This window comes from Aythya ferina (genome assembly GCF_964211825.1).
Source record: "Aythya ferina genome assembly, chromosome: 1".
NCBI lineage: Eukaryota > Metazoa > Chordata > Aves > Anseriformes > Anatidae > Aythya > Aythya ferina.
In genome coordinates this window covers 59,797,305-59,820,229 of record NC_140296.1, presented here as the reverse complement: position 1 = coordinate 59,820,229, position 22,925 = coordinate 59,797,305, and positions in this window count along the sequence as shown.

The window sequence follows — 22,925 nt, the reverse complement described above, 5'->3', positions numbered from 1 at the left end:
ACCATAGGATGGTCCTATGCCCTTTACCTTGTCCATTATTTCTCAGGCATGTGTCTTGGGACCCTCCTAGCTGGACATTCCTAGCTGGACCCTCCACTGGATCAGTATGAATATATCACATCCGCATACAGAAACAGAGCTCTGGAGGGAGTAAAGGTTTGCATGGCCTGTATATATTTTGGAGACGGAAAATTTGAGTTCATGAGAACTAGAGAATTCTAGTTCTCTGAGGGTGTCTATTAGAAGATGAATATAACATGAAATACATTATTCCCTTAAAATATATATACACACACACACACACACATATATATATGGGGAGGGGTGTCTTGTTTTGTTTGTTTGTTTGTTTGTTTGTTTTTCTGAGGCAAAGAATTTATCTCCTTATTCTTGTTACCATTAGAGAACAAGCATTCACAGCCAGCACCTGAACTACACCTCAATGTCCCTAGTCATCCTGAAATCATTCAGTATCAGCAGATAGGATATTCTCTTTCTCCAAGCAACCTCTAGTCTAAAACTACGCCCACCTGCAGTCAGGCATAAGTTGCTTTGCCTACAGCCGATTCCAGGAAAGACAGGCAACATCACAAAAAGCCTCCTCTGTAACGACCTTCCAAAATATTCTTTAAATTAATGGTGTAGTACTTAAAATCCTTGGCTCTAACCAGCAGAGAACTGCACAAAAGAAAGACATAACATATGTGCCCTAGGGGCTGACCTTCAAATCAAGACTGAGGCCTCTTTTGCCAATTATCCATCTGTCCTACGTGATTTCATTCTACATGTGAAATTCCAGTGGGAAAATAACACTCCCAAACCATGGGCCTTGCAGATCAGTGTTCGGCCTGTACTTACACACAGCATGTGTTCCACAAAACTGAGCTCATGGGGTGTTTGGGAGAACTTGGCTGTGAGGAAGCTTGCTTCAGAGATGGTGTATGGTTTGTCTGCAAAGTTCTTTTCTCAGACAGTTGTCAGTATGGAAAGTAAGCTGTCATCAGATCCCTTGGCAAGCCAATTCATTTTACTTATCTGGCAGAAGAAAACCTGACTAGCTTCCTGCCAGACTAGTAAAACGAATTGTCATACTGCAAAAGCTGGCTCAAAGGAAGAGGTGGAACCATATGGCTAGAAATAGGTGCAGGGTTACAAATGAGTAAGGAGAAAGGATTGGGACTGCCAGTTTTTGTGGCAATAATTATATTGGCCACTAAGCCACACCCTGGGTACTTGATTCACAGCAGAGGACTGTAAGGCATGTACAGCTCATGAAAAGCAAAGGGTAGAGGTATGCAACATTTCACTGTGTCACTAAGGTTCTGGGGATCAGTCCTGGCCCTCCTGAAGTCCATGTCAAAACAATGAACTTCAATCTGGTTAGGCCTACTACCTGCCTATCTCATTAGAGACCCATTACATTGTTTCAGAAACAATAGCAAAAGAGTATTCAAAAGAGTACTGGTATATCTGATTAAAAATATACAATTTGAGACAGAGGGGGAAAAAAAAAAAGAGAAACAAAACAAAACAAAACAAAACAGGGGATAAATGCCTCTACTACTTGAAGCTACAGCTCTCCAGAAAGGTCCTGTCTTATTTTCAAAACTGATGCTTATTGGTAAATTTTTACCAACATTTTGTCATGCCAAATTGATACTCTCTAACTGTTCCCACTGAAATCACAAGAATTTTTTCTACTATATAAAAGGCACGTATAAGTCATTACATGATTTAAACCACAGATACGAACCTCTGCAGCCTGGAAAATACAAACAGCAGCATTGTAACACCCCAGGAACTGTACCAAATGTTAAACAATGCCTTTGGACTTTAAAGATAAGACATAGAATAGGCTAACAAACTACACAGCTGATGAAAACAGTGGTGAATTGAAGACTTGAACAAAAAGCGTGAAAAGGAAGAACATCTGCAATACTGAACTACTAGAGGAAACAGAGGAAAAATAACCCTGTTTCTTTAGCTGTAGTCTATATACCTACAGCAGTTAAAACTGAATGCATCTAGAGGTAGTACAACACAGCAGGAAAGCATGCAGAAACCAATATATAATAATGATATGCAATTCTATAACCCTACAGAGACAAAATATTAATCTTATAGATATATATGGAAGAGCGCAAAACAGGTTTTATTATTATTATTATTACTATCATTATTATTCCAACTTGACAAAAAAATGTGAAATGTAGGGGTTATAATCTTCAGAGAGAAATATAAAATATCCTTATTATTGAGAATACTCTGCTGAGAACCCAGCCATGGCACATATGCTCACACATATTAACACTATGAAGGATTGCGGCATTTATTTAGATTACTTTCATGCATAAATTATTCTGCTGTTTCTTAATGGGTATCTTTTCAGCAAATTCATATCTTCTGTCTCAACTGTAACGGATCTTTTAGAAAGACATCTATCATACTGTAAATTCTTCAAGGAATGGAGGTATAGTGCTAAATAAAAGAGAACTGAGGAGGAAGCCCAGGCATTAGATATGATTACATATGTTACTTAACTATTATTTTGGTCCCTGGCTATGTTTTTAAGTTTTAAAATTTGTCATCTCCAGTACTATACCTCAAAAACATATAGTTTGTAGTGCTACTCAGAATATAGCTTACTCCAGTGACTGCTCAGAAAAGCAAAATGGGTCAAAAATTCAAAAAATGCATGTCAGATCTTTAGTAAATTATTTTTTTTCCATCAAAAAGTAATATATATATATATATGTGCAAATATTATTTCAAAACAGCAATTTTAAATGGTAGCATTTTGTCGTACTCAAATTTGAAGAACCTGATTCAAAATGTCAGAGGTTCAACATGGCTAAGTGCTGGGTCCTGCACTTTGGTCACAACAACCCCATGCAGTGCTACAGGCTTGGGGGAAAGTGTCTGGAAAGTTGTGCAGAGAAAAAGAACCTGGGGGTACTGGTTGATGCTCACCTGCACATGAGCTGGCAGTGTGCCCAGGTGGCCAAGAAGGCCAACGGCATCCTGGCTTGTATCAGGAATAGTGTACCCAGCAGGACCAGGGAGCTGATCGTCCTCTTGTATTCTGCTCTGGTGAGGCCGCACCTCAAGTACTATGTTTAGTTTTGGGCCCCTCACTACAAGAGGGACATCAGGGCCCTGGAATGCATCCAGAGAAGGGCTACAAAGATGGTGAAAGGCCTGGAACGCAAGTCTTACAAGGAGCAGCTGAGAGAACTGGGGTTGTTTAGTCTGGAGAAGAGAAGGCTTAGGGGAGACCTTATTGCTCTATCTGAAAGGTACCAACTACCTGAAAAGAAAGTGTGGGGAGCTGGAGGGAATGGCCTCACGTTGTGCCAGGGGAGGTTTAGGTTGGAAATGAGGAGACATTTCTTCTCAAAAAGAGTAGTCAGGCATTGGAACGGGTTGCCCAGGTAAGTCACCATCACTGGGGGTGTTCAAGGAAAGGTTGGACATGGTGCTTAGGGACATGGTTGAGTGGGTAATGTTGGTGGTAGGGGGACAGTTGGACCAGATGATCTTGGAGGTCTTTTCCAACCATAGTGATTCTATGATTCTATGACATGCTGGGGAAAAGCTTTGTTTCAAAGACAATTCAACAATGGGCAATTTGCCCGTGGAAGAGACTGAAGAGACTCAAAAGAAAGTGCTGCTGAACACTGTATACCCCATAAAACAATCTTACATCCTAATTAAAGCCACAGGATATGTTCTCCCTATTAAATCAAAAGAAAATGGACTAAAATTAAATGAATAACCAAGCCTCATACTAATGCTATTAAGATCTTTTTTGAGAGACATTTAAAAGAGACATTAGCTATATAAATGTAGTTTTGTAATCAAACTGTTAATTATTAATGTCTGGGGAGTGCCCAAAATACAAGAGAGACTGAAATAAAGGTTAGGCCATTTACATTTAAAATAAAGCAGACCTTCTCTTACACTGGTTCCATTGTCTATATTTATCCAGATGATGTCAAATCTAGCACAGGACACTGTAAATCCTACACATCAATGTTGCCTATTGTACACTCTAAAGTCTCTCTTAAGCTATGGGTTGCAAAGTCTAAGACTGATTCCCAAGTTAGTTAATTTGGCTAAAGCAGTTGTAATAAAGGGCACTGTTTGCTGATCACCATAATGAAATTGCTCCACACAGGAAGTTCAGCAAAGGTAATTAATGAACTTAAGAATTTCTGGACCATGAATGCCAGTGAGACATTTGGCTCATAAGCACTTTATTTTTATTTTTTTTTTTGAAAATGTTTTAAAGGAATGCAGATCTGCAGAGACATTTGAATGGATCTATATACTGTATAGAAGACCAGTGCACCCATGTGGATAATTAAACTGTAATTAGATCAATAAAGCTAAACAGAAGGATAAACCAGGAATGTTATTTGTTCTGTGTTACTTAACCTAGCTATTGTGTTCTTATCTTTATTAAATGCAGGGATTATTGCCATAGATAGCATACAGATATCAGAACAGGAAGAAGAGATTATTTTCCCTGCTGATTATGTGAGAGACTTTGCTAAGGATTTATGAAAGGTTATTTTCATGAAGGCTTAAGGAACAGTTTGGGTTAGTGGTAGTACAAAGTGAATTACACCAAATCTGAAGTAACAAAAAAGGACCTCAAGCAGAAGTCTAATTTAACCAGTGCCATCTGAGTGCAATGAAAGAAAAACAAACAAAGAGCAGCTTTCTGTGAATTTGTTTTTTTTCATTCAATTAATGCTGAACCTCTCACCAACAAAGTATATTGTGACCTGAGACAGAAATACTCATTCTCATAGAATAATGCCATCTGGTTAAGATGAACACCTGTATTCTTGTATGTATATACTAAATCCTGCTCAGGCTCCTGATTTACCTGTACATGCACAGGTGTTTCAGAAGATAGATAGCTGTAAAGTATTTTGTGTTAGCAAGAGGAAAAAGATGTAAAAGATTTGCATTGAACTTAATCCAATTAAAATGGAGAAAATTAAAAATAAAAGGAGCAAAATGGATTTAGAGTCCTAAGAAATATTTTAAAGCCCTCTCTCTCTCTCACTCTGTGCAACATGCAGAAGTTCTTGTGACACCTCTGGTAACATACTCAACTTAGAGAGTTTCTCTCTTTCCACAAGCAGCTACTTTTGTCTAAGCTCTGCAATGAACTGGGAAGCATCTTCCCTTAATGGCAAAAGGCAATTAATTAGGAATAATTTTTCCTCCAAATTTAGGACCTCAGAGACAGAGCAGTTTCCAGTTTCCTTGTCCACAATGGAAAATTACCTAGCAACATTGCTCCTAGAAAGAAAAAAAAAAAAAATCTGGGAGAACAAAATATCACAACTATATAATTCTTCTGTTCTTCTGTGTTGTCATTGCAGCACAAAGATTTTATTCCTAATGCTACGAACAAGCACAGTGTGAGAAGTGGTATCTCTAAATTCCAGCATATATTCCACTGATGAGAAATGCATCTCCTGGGCATATGCAATGATGACCTGCTTTTGTGCAAAAGGTATGGAAGCCTATATGAACTCACAAATTATATATGATTGCATATCTAAATGTAAATGAATTACATAATTACTTTTATGTTTTTAGGAAGATAGATTTCATCTTCAGAACTTAATGTGTTTGCTAATATAGCAAACCTTGAAGTCCTCTGCAGTAAATGCTTTTATGTACAGCAAGAAAGAAATACGAGATACTTCAAATGACAGCCTGAATGCTGCTTTAGTATCAGAGATAATTTAGTGGTATCCCTCTGCTTCGGCTGTTGTTTAGGTCAGCTAAACTTGTGGATCCTTAAAAAGAGAACCGTGAACAAATGAAATATAATTCTTTAATAAAACATAAGTTGTTTCAAAGCTGTATTTTATATACTAATTCAACCCAGCAGTTAAAACTCAGCTCCCTGAACAATAAAATCAGATTTGCTGAGCACAGTCCTGGCTTCTCCTTCAGCTGCTCCTTCCCCCACTGTCTTCTATGTAACTAGGCAAATACAAAAGAGAGCAATCAAACACGATTTTTGTTTACCTTTCACTGAGAGATAGAAAGTGGTGAGCCTGCATATGCTCCTTTGTCCACAGAGAACATACACTAGATTTTGTTTGATACACATTTAAAAGTTCCTTTTAAGTTTTCACTTCTTAGAGAATAGTTGTGTTGCTATAGCTTTTGGCCCCTTGCTAACAGCAGCTTTTCCCCCCTCACCAGAATTTGAAGCTTTTGATCTCTTTTATCTTCTGCTTGCTCATAGCCTAAGAATTGCATCTGTGGCAAAGCTTGTCCTCTTAAGAGTCCATTGACTTATTGCTAGAAAGCAAGGAAATAGCTTTCTTTTCATTCTGAGTCCCTGTTGAGATAATACATTCTGAAGGGACACAGTCTGTGTGGAGTAATCAGAGCTATTGTTCACCACTGTTTGAAATGCACAATGAAAATATATTACTGGGGTAAAGGGAAAAATAAATAAATAAATAAATAATAAAAAGAGCTTCTACCTAAGAGAAATGCACAGATAGAAATCCAAAGAAGGCTTTTCTTAAGAATCACAAGTCAAGCAGCACCAAGCTACAACTTGGACAATAGCACATATTGGACATAAATACAGCATGTATGCAAACAAATGCATATATTTTATTTAATGTCTGTGCCATAGGAAAGGCAAGCTATTTGTACCGCTCAACTTTCTGATTCAGAATGTCCCAGCACAGTCCACCAGACTGTCCCATGGTAACTCTAGTCTATGTTTTAGACTGATTTCCTGAGCTCCTTTGACTCTCCCGTAACATCCTTAAAAAAAAAAAAAAAAAAAAAAGACAGCTATGCTGACCTCTACTGCACTATCACCAGAGTTTAGTGGGTAGCAATGGTGTAGCTTCCACATTAGCTGGGTGAAAGCCTGAACACTTCCAGAAAGGTATTCTTCACTTTCATCTTACATGACTGCAGCAATGTTCAGTAGCAGCCATACTAGACAGCTGTCACAAATGAAGCTATCACAGATGTTTGGTCTCAGTCAAACATCTTCCCAGAATAAAGAATAAAATGTGCTCTAAATATGACAGTGGCTTCTGAGCAGTTTCTCACCATGTAGAAAGATCTGTGGTGGTGCAAAATGGTTCTGACATTGCCAGTCACACCACAATAGTGTAGGGACTGTGGTTTTGCAGTTCTTTTTTTATGTAGCTTTCTCCTAAGGAATTGGTTTGCCTAGAATGATTTAATTATTTCTACTGAAGTGCAAAGGTGATTTAAACTATATTTCTGTAGCTCCTCAGCAATGATGCATGCTCCTCATACACAATTTACACTGTTCAGCTAACAGACAAATTTTCAAGTTATTTGAGGATTGCACTCTATAAAAGTAGATCTCATTATTTATAAAGGTTTTTTGGTTTGTTTGTTTTCCTTTCTTGTCACTTGTTTATAATGCTATAGAGACTTGGTACAAATTAAAAAAAAAAAATACAAACACCTAATGGGAAGAAATGATTTACATTTAATAGCCAAATTCTTAATTAACAGCAGACCATGAACTCATGTCTTAAAGTTAATAAATAAGAGTCAAAATTACATGTGTTCCTATTTAACATCCCCCCTTTATTCATTTTCTGCAACAACAAATGAAGGAAAACTGTTTTCCTTCAGTGGAACAACAAATTTCAACCTTGGAAGCACAGAAGCCCAATGAAAAAATCTGCCAATGTAAAATTACAAGAAAAAAATGGATGTGAAGGGAAAAAAATGTCTTTTGTTTGTTTCTGAGTGTGATGGCAGAAAAAGGATGCAGAGGCATACTATGTCATGAATTTCATGTTCTCCATACTTTCGAAGTGAATCAGAATCACAGAATTGTAGGGATTGGAAGAGACCTTGAGAAAATTGGGTCCAACCCCCCTACCAAAGCAGTTTCACTTTAAAAGGTTTGCATCCAATGCTGCAAATGTCCTTATTTATTGCATAAATCTCTTGAGATTCTGTTATCATCAACAAGAGGTTGCAACAGGCAACAATCCTTATGCAGCAAAACTGAAAAATGTTCACTTAACTGGTATCATCACAGTTCAGCCAATCTGTTAAAGCTTGCAAAATAGATGATTTCTGCTCCCTCCCCCCAAAACAAAACAAATCGAATCTCAAACCAAATAACAATCAAAATCCTAATATATATATATATATATATATATATATATATTCATAACAGGAGACCTTTTCTTGCAGAATCAGTCACAAATAAAGAAAAGTCTAAGTGTCCTTGAACTTAGTAACACATCATTGTGGACCTGATTATTAGTAATAAGAACACCACAAGAATCAGTAAGAATTATGCCAGTGAGAAAAGAAATAGCATGTCACAGTTACATGGTCAATCATAAAGCTGTCCCTACCTTCCAGTATTGAAAATCTTCACAATTTCATCGTTATTCATGGGATTATTTAATACATTTAGAACAATCAAAAAACAAGCAAATCTTAGCTCCCAGTATTTGCATTATTATCCTGTTTTCATTTTATAAAGCTTCTATTTTACAAAACTTCTGAGAATCATTTCAAAAATGAGTTCTATGCATTCAGAAACAAATACCCAGAGACAAATACTATTTATTTGTTTGTTTTTAATCTACACTTTTTAAACCAGTTTAAAAGTCCCTGATTTCTGTAAAATTAAAGAGGGATTCACCCCTCAACTGTGGGTCTTGCCCAAGGCAGTCATGAAGAGAACCCACCCCAGGCAAAAGAAAGACAAGCATATGCCAGGGACAATTGTTCCCACATACACTACCACATCTCGTGGGACAGGACCTCAGCATGTTCCTATCTCTTCTATTTTAGGGACTTAATTGACCCCTAGAGATAGCTAAAGTTAGACGAGAAGTCCTACACACCAAGTTCTAAATTAAGAATTAAAAATAAATAGAAACAAACAAATTTTCTCTTCAGAAATATTTGAATTTTAAAGAACATTTTAAGTTATAGTGCGCTTCTCTTTATGAATATATACATTAGGATATATTCCAATAAAAAAAAAAAATGCCTAACACAACTGGGGGATCAGGCCCAGTTCATGAAAAGCAAGTCCTGCCTGACCAACCTCATCTCCTTCTATGACTGGATGACCCACCTGGTGGATGAGGTAAAGGCGGATGATGTAGCCTACCTAGACTTCAGCAAGGCCTTTGACACTGTCTCCCACAGTACTCTTCTGGAGAAGCTGGCAGGCTATGGCTTAGACAGGTACACTCTTTGCTGGGTTAAAAGCTGGCTGGACAGACAGGAGGCCATTCCCTCTAGTTGTATCGCTAGTTATCTGCAAGAAGAGGCTGACCTCCAGCTCCCCACAACTTCCTTTCAGGTAGTTTTGGAGAGCAATAAGGTCTCCCCTGAGATGGCCCAGAGAGTAGTGGTTAATGAAGTTAAGCCCAGCTGGTGTCCTGTTACAAGTGGTGTTCCCCAGGGGTCAGTGTTGGGGCCCATTTTTTTTTAATGTCTTTATTGATGATTTGGATGAGGCAATTAAGTGCACCCTCACTGTTTGCAAACACCAGGTTGGGCAGAAGTATCAATCTGCCAGAGGGTAGGAAGGCGCTGCAGAGGGACCTGGACAGGATGGGTCAATGGGCAGAGGCCAATGGGATGAGGTTCAACATGGCTAAGTGCCGGGTCCTGCACTTTGGTCACAACAACCCCATGCAGTGCTACAGGCTTGGGGGAAAGTGTCTGGAAAGTTGTGCAGAGAAAAAGAACCTGGGGGTACTGGTTGATGCTCACCTGCACATGAGCTGGCAGTGTGCCCAGGTGGCCAAGAAGGCCAACGGCATCCTGGCTTGTATCGGGAATAGTGTACCCAGCAGGACCAGGGAGCTGATCATCCCCCTGTATTCTGCTCTGGTGAGGCCGCACCTCAAGTACTGTGTTCAGCTTTGGGTCCCTCACTACTGTAGTGGGTTTACGTGGCAATGTTTTGGTAGCAGGGGGCCATAAGGGTGGCTTGTGTGAGAAGGATCTAGAAGCTGCCCCATGTTTGGTAAGGGCCCCATTATTTTCCAGAGCTGAGCCAATAAGTGATGTTGTTTTGCGCCTCTGTGAGAGCATATTTAAGACAGGGAAAAAAAATGCTGCAACACACAGCAGCTGGGAGAGTGAGAGGAGTGAGGAACAGTCTTGCAGGTGCCAAGGTCAGTGAAGAAGGAGGGGGAGAGGTGCTCCAGGCGCCGGAGCAGAAGTCCCCTGCAGCCTGTGGTGAGGACCATGGTGAAGCAGGATGTCCCCCTGCAGCCCATGGAGTACCACGGTGGAGCAGGTGGCCCTGCACCGACAGAGGCTGCCGCCTGTGGAAGACCCCTGCCGGAGCAGATTCCGGGCCGGACCTGTAGCCCATGGAGAGGAGCCCACGCAGGAGCAGGTGACCTGGCAGGAGCTGCTGCCTGTAGGGGAGCCAGGTTGGAGCAGTTTTCTCCTGAGGGATGGACCCCGTGGTACGGACCCATATCTGGAGCAGTTCTGGAAGAGCTGCTGCCTGTGGGAAGCCCACGCTGGATCAGTTCATCAAAGACTGTATCCCGTGGGTGGGACCCCACAGCACAGGGGATGAGAGTGACCAAGAAGGAGCAGCAGAGAAGAAGCGCTGTAGACTGACCATAACCCCCATTCCCCCGTACCACTTGGGGGGAGGAGGTGGAAGAGGGTGGATGGGGGGGGAAGGTGCTTTTGGTTTCTTTCCTTTGTTTCTCACTTCTCTAGCTTGCTAGTAATAAGCAATAAATCTCACTATCTCCCTATGCCGAGTCTGTTTTGCCTGTTACAATAATTACTGCGTGATCTTCTTGTCCTTATCTCAACCTTGGAGCCCTTTTCATCGTATTTTCTCCCTGTTCCTCTTTGAGGAGGGGGAGTGAGAGAGCGGCTGTGGTGGAACTCGGCTGCCCACTCGAGCTGAACCATGACAACTACAAGGACATTAAGGCCCTGGAACGTGTCCAGAGAAGGGCTACAAAGATGGTGAAAGGCCTGGAACACAAGTCCTACAACGAGCAGCTGAGGGAACTGGGATTGTTTAGTCTGGAGAAGAGAAGGCTCAGGGGAGACCTTCTTGCTCTCTACAACTACCTGAAAGGAAGCGGTGGGGAGCTGGAGATCAGCCTCTTCTCACAGGTAACTAGTGATGGGACTAGAGGGAATGGCCTCAAGTTTTGCCAGGGGTGTTTTAGGTTGGAAATGAGGAGACATTTCTTCTCAGAAAGAGCAGTCAGGCATTGGAACAGGTTGCCCAGGGAGGTGGTGGAGTCACCGTCCCTTGGGGTGTTTAAGGAAAGTTTGGACATGGTGCTTAGGGACATGGTTTAGTGGGTGACATTGGTAGGGAGACAGCTGGACCAGATGATCTTGGAAGTCTTTACCAACCTTAATGATTCTATGACAATTAATTGATCTTTAATTCTAATACAGGACTATGAAATCACTGTAATTTTGTATTATTTCAAAATCAAAATTATTTCAGGAGAAATGCTTAATCATCATCTTTCTGCCACCTGCTATCCAATAATAGCTACTGAGGCAAGTCAAAGAAAGGTCTAATATCTTGTGCAGCTATCATATTGCAATAAACATTTCTAAAATGGCATCGTTAGAAATTACAAACTCTCTTAATAGATATTACTGCTAAGAACAAAGTTCTGTGTAATGAACTTGCCTACTCTGTGATGTTTTGTATGGTCCTCTTCTTACACAACTTCAGATGAAATTAGCATGGCTCTCTGATACAGACTTTTTTTAAAGTTACATGGTTTACACTATGATTATTATTAAAGGAAACCATTACATAAAATACTGAATCTCTCCAGACACACTGTATTCCTAGAATGTTTTATTTTTTACAATTGAGGTAATTGATACCCTTGAATAATTCTGTTTCCACCAGGGTTTGCCAGTACTGAGGCACTACTGTAAGATTACGTAAGAAAATCTGAAACCCCTGTGGCTTGACACAAGTAACACTTTGCCAGAAAGTCTCTTCCCTCACAGAGCTCTATTATTACATGTATTTGCAGTCCAGCAGGGAACGATAACAGTGAGTCACCCACAGGCACTGCCCCAGGGAGATGATCGCTTCCTAATGTCAATCACAGTGAAGAGTCTTACCCTTTCATTTGCAATAAGGCTGCAATGGTCAAGGCAGGAATCATAGTTATCATGAAGCCGGAAGAGGTCCTGCTTAAATGATGCTCATTTAGGGCTCAGATGATTTTACAAAGATGCTACTGAGATCAAGTACAACAAAACCAAACATTTCACTTAAAAGAAGTTTTACTATGCTTTACTAAAGATCAAAGTGACGGGCTTCTAGGATGAGTGGTGCATCTCATTGATACTATATAAAACACAGTTTCTGTGTCTGAATTAGGGAAAACAGCCTCTGAATTTCCTAAATCCAAAATATTCACTTGGCTTCCTTCATACTATGGCAGCCTAACCTAATTGCATATACTGGAGGTTCAGAGAAGGAAACATTGACAGACACAGAATGTAAGACATACACAAGCAACACCTTCTCTGAACTGTACAGCATTACCCAGTCTGAGGCCTGATTTTGAACTCTTCATAATGATGATGATAACAGTAAAAATACATTTGCATTTCTACAGGAACATTCAACCTAACATCTTAAGGAGTAATGCTGGAGTCATCATTAAACATAACACAGTGTTTCCCTGACATTAGATGAGAGCAGAATCATTTCAGATAGATGGTAAACTTTGGTAAACTGTAAGAATCTGCTAAGCGGAGCATTCAAAATAATGCTCTCATAGGTCTTGATAGCTACAGAACCAATTAAAATCAGCTATGAAGTCAGGCTCTCAGTCAGTCATACCTGTCTTTCTGAGGCCTATGCTGTGTTGACGCTCACCAACCGTACAAGGATTTGGGCATATTTAAAAGATATACTATAAAACAGAGTATCAGGCTGCATCGGTTTTCTGAATGCACTTGAGTTCAAATGTTTTTGTAAAGCAAGATATTGTATTTCTATTATAACCCACTATTGTTTTCATTGCCATTATTGCTATCATTATAATTGTTCTTACGAAAATGAAGTACAGAAATCAGATGGGCAACAAAAACACTCTGATCAAGAAAAAAGTCTACTGACTGATATCCACAGACTTGTCTGCCATTACAAATATATTTTTATCTATAAATAAGAATGACTTTATCCTAATTAAGAAGTTATTTCTCCATCAAGGAAGTTAATATACTTTTCAGAGAGTCATGGATTCAAATGTGTGGACAATAAAGGGAAAGGTGCTTATTTCTGTGAATTGTTAACTTTCTGGTTGTTCTTCTCTAATGTTAATGCTGAGGAGGTATTGCTCAAGAGTAGTTTTATCACATAAAGCACCTTGGCCAGCAAGTAGGATAATATTCCATTTTATTTTTTAATTTATAGGTTTTCAATATAATATGTTTTTTTAACCTCATTAATGTTTTAAAATGTTTTGTATTCAACTATGATCAAGTATAAAGCAGACATATTCAAGTATATGCAAGCATGGTATTTTCTACTGAAGAGCATCTGATATTACACCAGTTTTGAATGATAGAAAATGACCATAAAAACATACCAACAACAGAGAGTTCAAGAAATTTAGAGATACGAAAGCAAATTCTATGATGTTCTATCACTTTGAATTACAAGGAAGGGTTTATCTAGAATGAGAAAAATATTCAATACTAGTTCTGAGTCAGCTCACACATGACCTAACCTCACTTTTTTCCCCTCATGAAGATGCAAGTTAATACTCTTTAGCTTAGCTTAAATATGCAAGTTTAATTGTGATGGGAACTTCAAATGGATGCCAGATAGCTAAATCAAGAGGATAAAAATAAAAAATAAAGATGTTTTGGATTTTAGCTAGGAAAGGGGTCTATGCTAGACAATACCACAATGGTCATCTGGCCTTGGCCTGGCCTGTCTACATTTCCTAGCACAGGCCTAATTGAAGACTTATTCTCAGGCACTTAACACTTAATATAGTCCTTTATTACAGATCGCTGACAGGAGACTGCCAAGCACCCCACAATCAGCAGATGTTTCTGTGAAACAATATCATATGCTAAATAAAATAATGCACACAGTAGCTACCTTCTGATTTAAATAATAATAATAATAATACAAAATACAAAAACACAAAAAGCTCTGTTTAACTGTATGTGTTATTGCAAACTCTTTTCAATGAAGAACTCCTTTTAATGAATTCCTGTACTGTTACGAGAATGTAATAAAGCATCCGAAGCCAAAAAAATTTATGATCTCCCATAAAACTTAAGAATGGACAAACTGATTTGTCTCAGCATTTATAGAGAAATAATTGGACTGAGAATTTACAGGCCAAGTTTCCACTTGGAAAGAAATTTTAGGTACTGTTACTATTACAAAACACTGAAAATGAATGTTCATAATGGAAATGCTGATGGACTTTTAACTTCACCAATGCTAGCTAGACATACAAATGCTCACAGACACTCTGTGAAAATCTGAAGCTTACTTTGACAAACTCTGCTTTAGTATATAAAAAGTGAATGACAGCCTTTGCTGGCTTTTCAATTCAGTACAGATGTAAGCACAGAAATCACTATCTCGCAAATCTCCTGACTTACCAGAATAGCTTTGAAGCAGGAATTATTGTAAGTCATAAGTGAAGATGTATTATGAGAAGTGTTAATGAGACATGAGTTACATTTCTTTTTTTTTTTTTTTTTTTTTTTTTTTTTTTTTTTTTTGAGACTGTACTTTGGAGAGGTCTCCACAGCTGAAATCTCTTTGCAAAGTTATTTTCTTTTTTCAGGGCAAACTGAAGGCATGTTTCACATTATCTATCTGACACAAGCTTGAAAAATATCAACCTAATCAAATCATGCACGGTTTTTATTACAGTTTAGCAAAAAATACTATCTGACATTACCAAAAATGAATCATATATTTGGCTATAGTAATTTCTATACAGTACTAGGATAAACCCAAATATGACAAAAAAACTCATGGCTACTGTAAAATACCTTTAGTCTACTCTGTTCTTTTTCACTAAATCCTTTCCACAGGGAATTGACCAGCTTACTTCTGGTTCACATTTTTCTTTCCTTTCTGGGAGAGGTTCCCAGTATAATCTTTGCCAATGGGACCAAAACATGGTCTTATGAGGAGCGCTTTCCAGATTTAGTCCCATGATTCAAGACATCATCAGGTTTTAAAGGGGAAAAACCCTCTCTGTGGCAATATTAACCTGACATGTCTCCAGTCTAGACTAATAATTATGTTAAGGACAAAGCGAGTCTATTATCCACATGGAATGGGTGGAGGCTTTGATAAACCAGTAATAATAGAATTCAGACTAGTCACTGAGGAGTTTTCTTACTTATTTGCTTTCATTTAAAAAGGAACTTTAGGCTCATTCAAGAATTCTGCTTCCACTGGGTCTGACAAACAGCTCGTTTATTTCAATCAAAGGCAAAGGACTGCATTTAGTGTGGTGCCCATAAAACAGGAAATTGAATGTTGTTCAACAAAGGTTGACCTGCTCCTGTAGATTATTGTCTACACTGTTTTTGTTCAGAATGGGAAGCAGGGTTCCTTTAATTGTAACATTCTAAATCCTCTCATTGCAGCCTTTTATACATTCAAATGAACACATTCATTTAAAATCACCCATGCTTTCTAAAAATTGTACAAGAAAAACAAGTGTTGAGAACTGTAATGAAGCTGGTGACCTTCAGTAGAAAAAAATGTACAATTCATATTTAGAGGGTAGCAGTTTCCAAATACAAGCAACGTAGAGAAGGGCGACGAAGCTGGTGAGGGGCCTGGAGAACAAGTCCTACGAGGAGCGGCTGAGGGAGCTGGGCTTGTTCAGTCTGGAGAAGAGGAGGCTCAGGGGTGACCTTATCGCTCTTTTTAGGTACCTCAAGGGAGGCTGTAGCGAGGTGGGGGTTGGCCTGTTCTCCCACGTGCCTGGTGACAGGACGAGGGGGAAAGGGCTTAAGTTGAGCCAGGGGAGTTTTAGGTTAGATGTTAGGAAGAACTTCTTCACTGAAAGGGTTGTGAGGCACTGGAACAGGCTGCCCAGGGAAGTGGTGGAGTCACCATCCCTGGAAGTCTTCAAAATACGCTTAGATATAGAGCTTAGGGATATGGTTTAGTGGAGGGCTGTTAGCGTTAGGTTGGAGGTTGGACTCGATGACCTTGAGGTCTCTTCCAACCTAGAAAATTCTGTGATTCTGTAGTCCAGCTTTTAGCTGTGCAATTAGAACAAATTTAACTTTCATTAAGAATACCATGCAGATAACTTCGGACAGAAAACAGTCTCAACAACCACAACATGGTTACCCACCCTACAAAACTGGAACTGTAGAACTGGGGAATGAATTCTTGAGTGCCACCTACTGGCATCCTAACCAGTTCACTAGCCATTCACGCATCTGTCTCCGTGTGTACAAAGTAAGAAGCCTGAGCACACATGTAAATACATGCTTATCCAGGCTATTCCTACTTTAGTCATACTCACTTATGAATTCTAGAGTAGTGCAATCCAAGGGTGGCTCGCAGACTGTTTTCAGGAGGGCATACTAATGTAATATTTATACAATCATGTTGGCATTCATCTTTGACACAGACAGACCAGCATCCAACATCCACAGGCGTGAGTGCAAATCCTTTTGCCAACCTCCATGAGTGTATCTGGAGACCTGAAAATGGTATTTTCAATGCAAAAATGTTCACCAAAGTACCTAGGCAGAGGTAAAACTCTTTATTCCATCTTGAAAGAGGCAAGAAAATAGATTTTCAAGCACACTTTATGGACAAAGGAAAATAAACTATGTATAACACAAAATATTTGAATTATTTGATTGCATTTTCCTTCTACAGATCTTTAAGAATTGTAAAAAGACTGAAAAGCATTGTTATCCTCATTTTCCACAGAGGGAAATCAGAAGAAACTGAAATGTGGCTTTTTTTTTTTCCTTACTCACAAGACAGTCACTGAAAAGAGAAAGAAAATATTTCAGAAAATATCACTTTTGCATGCTGTTTTTCAGGTCGCTATTTAAAACAGATAGTGTATGTGAACTGATTGCTTTCAGATTAATTCAAGAGGCTGATATTTTTAAATAGCTGCATGCAAAAGTCTAATGGAAGATACATTTCTAAACTCATTGGAAAATACTGCTGACACTATGCGACTTCTCAGAGTTATGGCAGAAAAAGAGCATTTAACTTCATTCATAGCATAAATTCCTGTCATAAATTAACACAGTCTTCACTAGAAAATGAAGCACACAGCTTCATACAGGACCACATGAAAGAGTCACTGTACAATTATCACTATCAGTCTTCAGCTAAGACTATCGGTCTATCAAACTAAGTTGATAAACTTAGCTTCAGGTCCATCTTTCTTTCAATTAGGAAAATATTTACTATTAAAATACCTAGGAAGCTAAAGACACAATAAAAAACAGTAGTAGCAGAAATAACTTATGTGGTCTGTGGTTTTTGCTCCTATGCTACAACTAAGATGCTGCTTCTTATTAAAAAAAAAAAAAAAAAAAAGCGCTCAAGAACTCAGAGGGATGTTTTTCATTCTCTTCTGTTCTCCAGTGTAACTACTCTAACAGGAAGTACCAATTCTAAAAGACAACAATCATTTATGGCGTACTGATGCCCAGTGTAGATACAAAGGAGATAGAAGAAAAATGCAAAGTTGCAGTAAAAAGAGCAAAGAAGATGCAAATGGAGAAAACAGGAAGACTTTTAAGCTGTTGAAGACCTGCCCAAATGTTAATAGCTAATGTAAAAAACAGACATCGCTGAAACAAAGAAAAAATGAATAATCAGGAAAAATCTAGTCAAATGGCATTGTCTTCCTTCAGATGAAAAGCAGTGTACTACAGCCCATACAGATGGGTGGTTATTTATTGCATTGTGGGGAACATTACATTCCCTTTCTTTCTCTAGCCAAAGGAGGACTGAGCTCACATTACTCAACCTAGTCCTTCCCAACAGGATTAGGATGGCCTCTTATGATGGAGTGCTGCCTCTCCATCACTTTCAACATAGTCTGAGGCTTGAGAAAATGATGCTTGCCATAGCACATTGTCTTCTCTCTGCTGTATGATTTAAACATTTGGTAAGAAGCTGCTGCATTCTCCTGGAGAAACATGAATTGTCACGTAGGGAAAGGCAGGAAACACTCACCCATGTTTTAGCCTTCCCAGCAAATCCAGGCCTCCATTCTGCACACATACCACACTGCATGCATACAACAAAGAAGGTAACTCGTAGTGCACTAGAAACAAATCATCCCTCAACTCACTCATACTCTGTTAGTAAAGATACCATCACTGGGAATGTAGAACAGCTGTTGTCACTATGACAAAGCTAAGCTAGATGGTGCCCTTCAACGAGGAAGTGCAGGGTTGGAACCGTGATTGCAATGTCATGCAGACTGGAAACACGACCACAGCACTGCAGAGCTTCCTTCTGTCTGGCTCACCACACACCTCTCCATTTGAAATAATAATGCCTGCTACAATCTGGCCTTAGAAGCCTTTATCAGCTTGAATTTAAAATGAAATGCAGCTGGTTTTAAATAATCTTGTTACTTTATGAATGTTTTACTTTTTTTTTTTTTTTCCAAAACTACATGGATCTCTAGAAATTCTTGAAGTCATAATTGAATTTTTGGGAACAGCAGTTTTTTTTGTTTGTTTTCTTCCAATAAATAGCTTTGCTCAAGTTTCTCCTGGCAGATAAACTTCACTGTTCAAGTGAAAAAAAAATCATATATGCCTTCCTAGCATTAATAGTCCATTACAATTTCTGCTACCTCAGAAAGTGAGCAAGAAATAGCTCCTGGTCTGTGTTTTGGAAAGTCCCTCTCCTGCCATAAGCTGTCTGCATGGATGTTAAGCACAGCTCTCCTTCAGGCTCTGTACCTCAGTTGTGAAGTAGAGGTAATAGCAACTCCTTGCTTCACAATAGTGTTGTGAAGTTAAACACAATAAACCCTCAGGAACAATGTGGTCATAAGAGTAAAGTAGCAAAGTCAAAAAGTTAGGGCATATTTATTTTGCTGGCAAAGCACTGCTCTCAGAGCAGTAATGCAAACACATTCTTGGTGTAATGACAGGTAGGGTTGCAAGTGAGATGCATTTGGCCTGTTGCTTTTAACTCGCATTGTTTCTGTTGCTAGCTTTTCAGGACATTGCAATCAAATAATTATTGTTTCCTTGGTTGCCAACTATTTTTCTTTTATTAGTAATACCGACCTTTGTTTATTCTTCTTCCTCCCATGGGAAATTTCAACATGCCTCCAGAAGGGATGTTGTATGACTCTCATTTATAATGGGATCCCTCCCTTTCTTCCCAGGGGAGACTTTTTTTCCTCCCTCCTCCCCACCCCCACCGCATTTGTAGATGTGGACACCAAGTCGAGGCTCTCCTGTGTTCACATTCATGTGGTTTGAACAAGATGAACCAATCAGCAGTTCTCACGCATTTGTCTAAGAGATGTACTGTTCAAGAGAATTCATCTCAGACACCATTTCATTTAAACTGTTTAACACTCATTCTGGCAACATTAGCAACAGACTATACAGAAAAGTAGTATCAAAAAATACATTTTTAGTGGATTTCCTTTCCTTAATGCAGTGAGTACTTTCTGAGGGTTTTGTATCTTTCATTTCTTTGCTTTTCTGTTCACTTTCTGTCTTCTCACCATGTTCTCTCCTTTCTCTGCAATTCATGCATTTTACTATCTGTCCCTTTCTCATCCACAGTTTGTCTTGGTGTGTTTTTGCCCTCTAATTACCCATCCCCCCCCCCCCCCGTACTCAACCCTTCTCTTTCAGGTGCGTAGTTTATTTTGTCTTCTAATCATGAACTGCTACATTCTGCCCTAGGGAAAAAAAAAAAAAAAAAAAAAAAAAAAAAAACACTTCTCTTTCACTAGGTCACTGTGTACTTCTGCTAGTCTAATTTGTAGCCCCCAGTTCCACTACTGGCAACTCCTGCCGATGACAGATGTCTCACAATCAGCTGAATCTTGGCTTCATGCTTGAGGGAAGCTCAGGACTTTTTTTTTTTTTTTGCATTTGCTTTTTGCAGCAGCACCTTTATATAGATGCAAAGTCACATCTTCCTGAAGTACAGCTTATTTTAGAGAATTCCAGATCCCTCTGCACCATCAAGATCAAATACCTGTAGAAACAGCTTGAGAAAAATTGCAAACAATGCTATCCAACAGGGTGAGTTAGCATGGATGGCATCTTGCCCTGTGAGTCCTGTTCTGAACAGTCAGAGCATGTCAGTGCATTATTTCATTACTTAATATATACAGCAGGAACTCCAGACTCAAGCATGCAGAGGAACCTTCAACATACCAACCCTAAGCTACATACATCCTCCGCCACCACGTAGCGCAATGCATTCATCTCTTCCCATGCCTCCTGTGTCATTCAACTTCAGTATTACCTTCCCCCACTCATTTCTTCTACCTTCCTTTGGCAGGAAAGAATACATAATTGCCCATTTTAGCAAATGAAGAGAGACTAGAGAGTGCTAACTCATCAACCAACTAGCAGGAAAGTCTACAAATTCAGATTGACTTGATATTCCAATGCTATATACTCAGATTGGCTTGGTGCCTATCTATCAGATGCTGGCAGTCAAATACCAGTCTTCTATCCTGCAGGGGAAAAAAATGGCTTAAGGGGCTATGTCAGTATATATCCAATACACAAAGAAATTGTGTCAACTTCTGGTCTAGTCTTTCTGCAATACCTGTATGCTCCTGAGCAAAGAAGTCAACACTGAAAGACCTGCTAACTCAGCTGTATGTGACTTTAGGGGCTATGTCTGCATCAGCAAGTAACACTGCAATAAGAAGTATGTGAACTAAGATAATGGCTGCTGGGAATCAGATGCCCACACTATATACTTTTAGGAAGTGCTTTATTTCAGACTAGCTCTAGACTACAGTCTACAGAGTCCTGCACACTGTAACTTCAACAGCAGATAGAGATCTACAGTACACCATCTGATTTTACAGAAACACAACAGAATGGTTAAGGCTGGCAGCAACCTCTGGAAGTCATCTGATCCAACCCCCTGGCTCAAGCTGGGTCACCTAAAGCCAGTTGCCCAGGACTGTGTCCAAATGGCTTCTGGACTTCTCCAAGGATGGAGACTCCACAAGCTCTCTGGACAAACTGTGCCAGTGCTCAGTCACCTTCACAGAAAGGAAGCATTTCTTCACTTATTGTCTAACTCCTGTGTTTCAGTTTGGTTTATTTTTTTTTTCCCAAAAAGAATTCAGTTTGCCTACTCTGAGATTACTCCACAATTCAAATTGTTGTTCAACAGATTTGTCTCAACAGTAAAAATACCGCTCTTTATTCTAAGCTAAAATGCTAGTGTTGATCCATAGATTGGTGGTTCTACTATAACCATGTTCTGCAAACATCAGCAGTACCTGACTTTAAAAATTGTGTTTAATATCATATTTCTTTAAAAGTTTTAGCTTGCTTCACTTTTTTTCCTCATCTCCAAAAACAGAGCACCAGAAATATAGAACTGTCCAAACAAAGATACCACCACACTATGCTTTGCTGTTATTTAAACCATAAATGGACATGCTTCATTCATTCAAACCTTTTTTTAATAATGCAAATAAAAGAAAGGTTTCCTTTCCACATATACATTGCTTCCCACACTACTGAGATTACACCCCAAGAATTCATAAATTTGTCATTAGCATCTGTGATAGAAACTTGAACACAACTTTATCAAATTTGTATGCCAACACAAAACACTATCAACGAACACTAACCACATACGCATTGATGTCAGCTACATCTCTACAGAAGTACATGTAGACACTAGATACATGCTTTTGGAAACCTATTCTGCTCTAACACACTGCCATCTTAGACACGGATCCAAATTAAATAGGCCCCGAGCCCACTGGGAAATCAATGCACAGGGTCTGATGGCAGATTACATGCACTATGCACAGATTCTACAGTGTATATAGGTAAATACAGGTGACTACACTACATAAGCAGTGAGCTAGATGCCACGTATGCTGAGGGTGCCGAGTGTTCAGAGCTTTGCATGAATTCAAGACAATCCTGTCTAGTATTGCTAAAGTCACGGTTATGGCTCTCTGGCAGACTGTGAGGGGACAAAGTCAACCAGATCCCTCATCAAAACGCAGTTCAATTAAACCTGCACAATTGCTATCTTTGTGGTTTAAAAAATATCAAACCATCTACAGATGTGTACTACTGATGCAATTTTGGAATAAAGGACACGAAGAACAACGATAGAACCAAACGACACATACCATACCATTGTTGATGTCTTCATTAAAAAACTGTTCTTTCCGGAAAACTCCCAGAAGGATGGACTTCAAGATGCCTATTTTCTCTCTGGTATTCTGGTTTTCTTCAGATCGTTAAGAAAGACCTCTACGAGTACAGTCTCTCAGCTTTTGCTATTTTAATGATATTTGCACAAAGCAAATTTAAAAGCTTCTGTTAAAACTAAGCTAACTAAAATTGCATTCTGCCTCAATGCTTTATTCATACAACCTTTAGCCTATTTAGCCAGGCAAATGAATTAATGAATCAACTTGCAAAATGGAGAACTACATTTCGGAATACAGAAGAGAGAACCTGGCACTCAGAAGACTTCCTGCTAAACTGGCTTGTCCATATAATACAGTATATGTATCTTATATTTTTTAACAAAAAAAAAAAAAAAAAAGAAAGTATTAACTCAAATTTTCTGCCCATTAATGCATGCAAATTTTAGGCAAAGTGATGAATTAATGTTCAGAAAAAAAAGA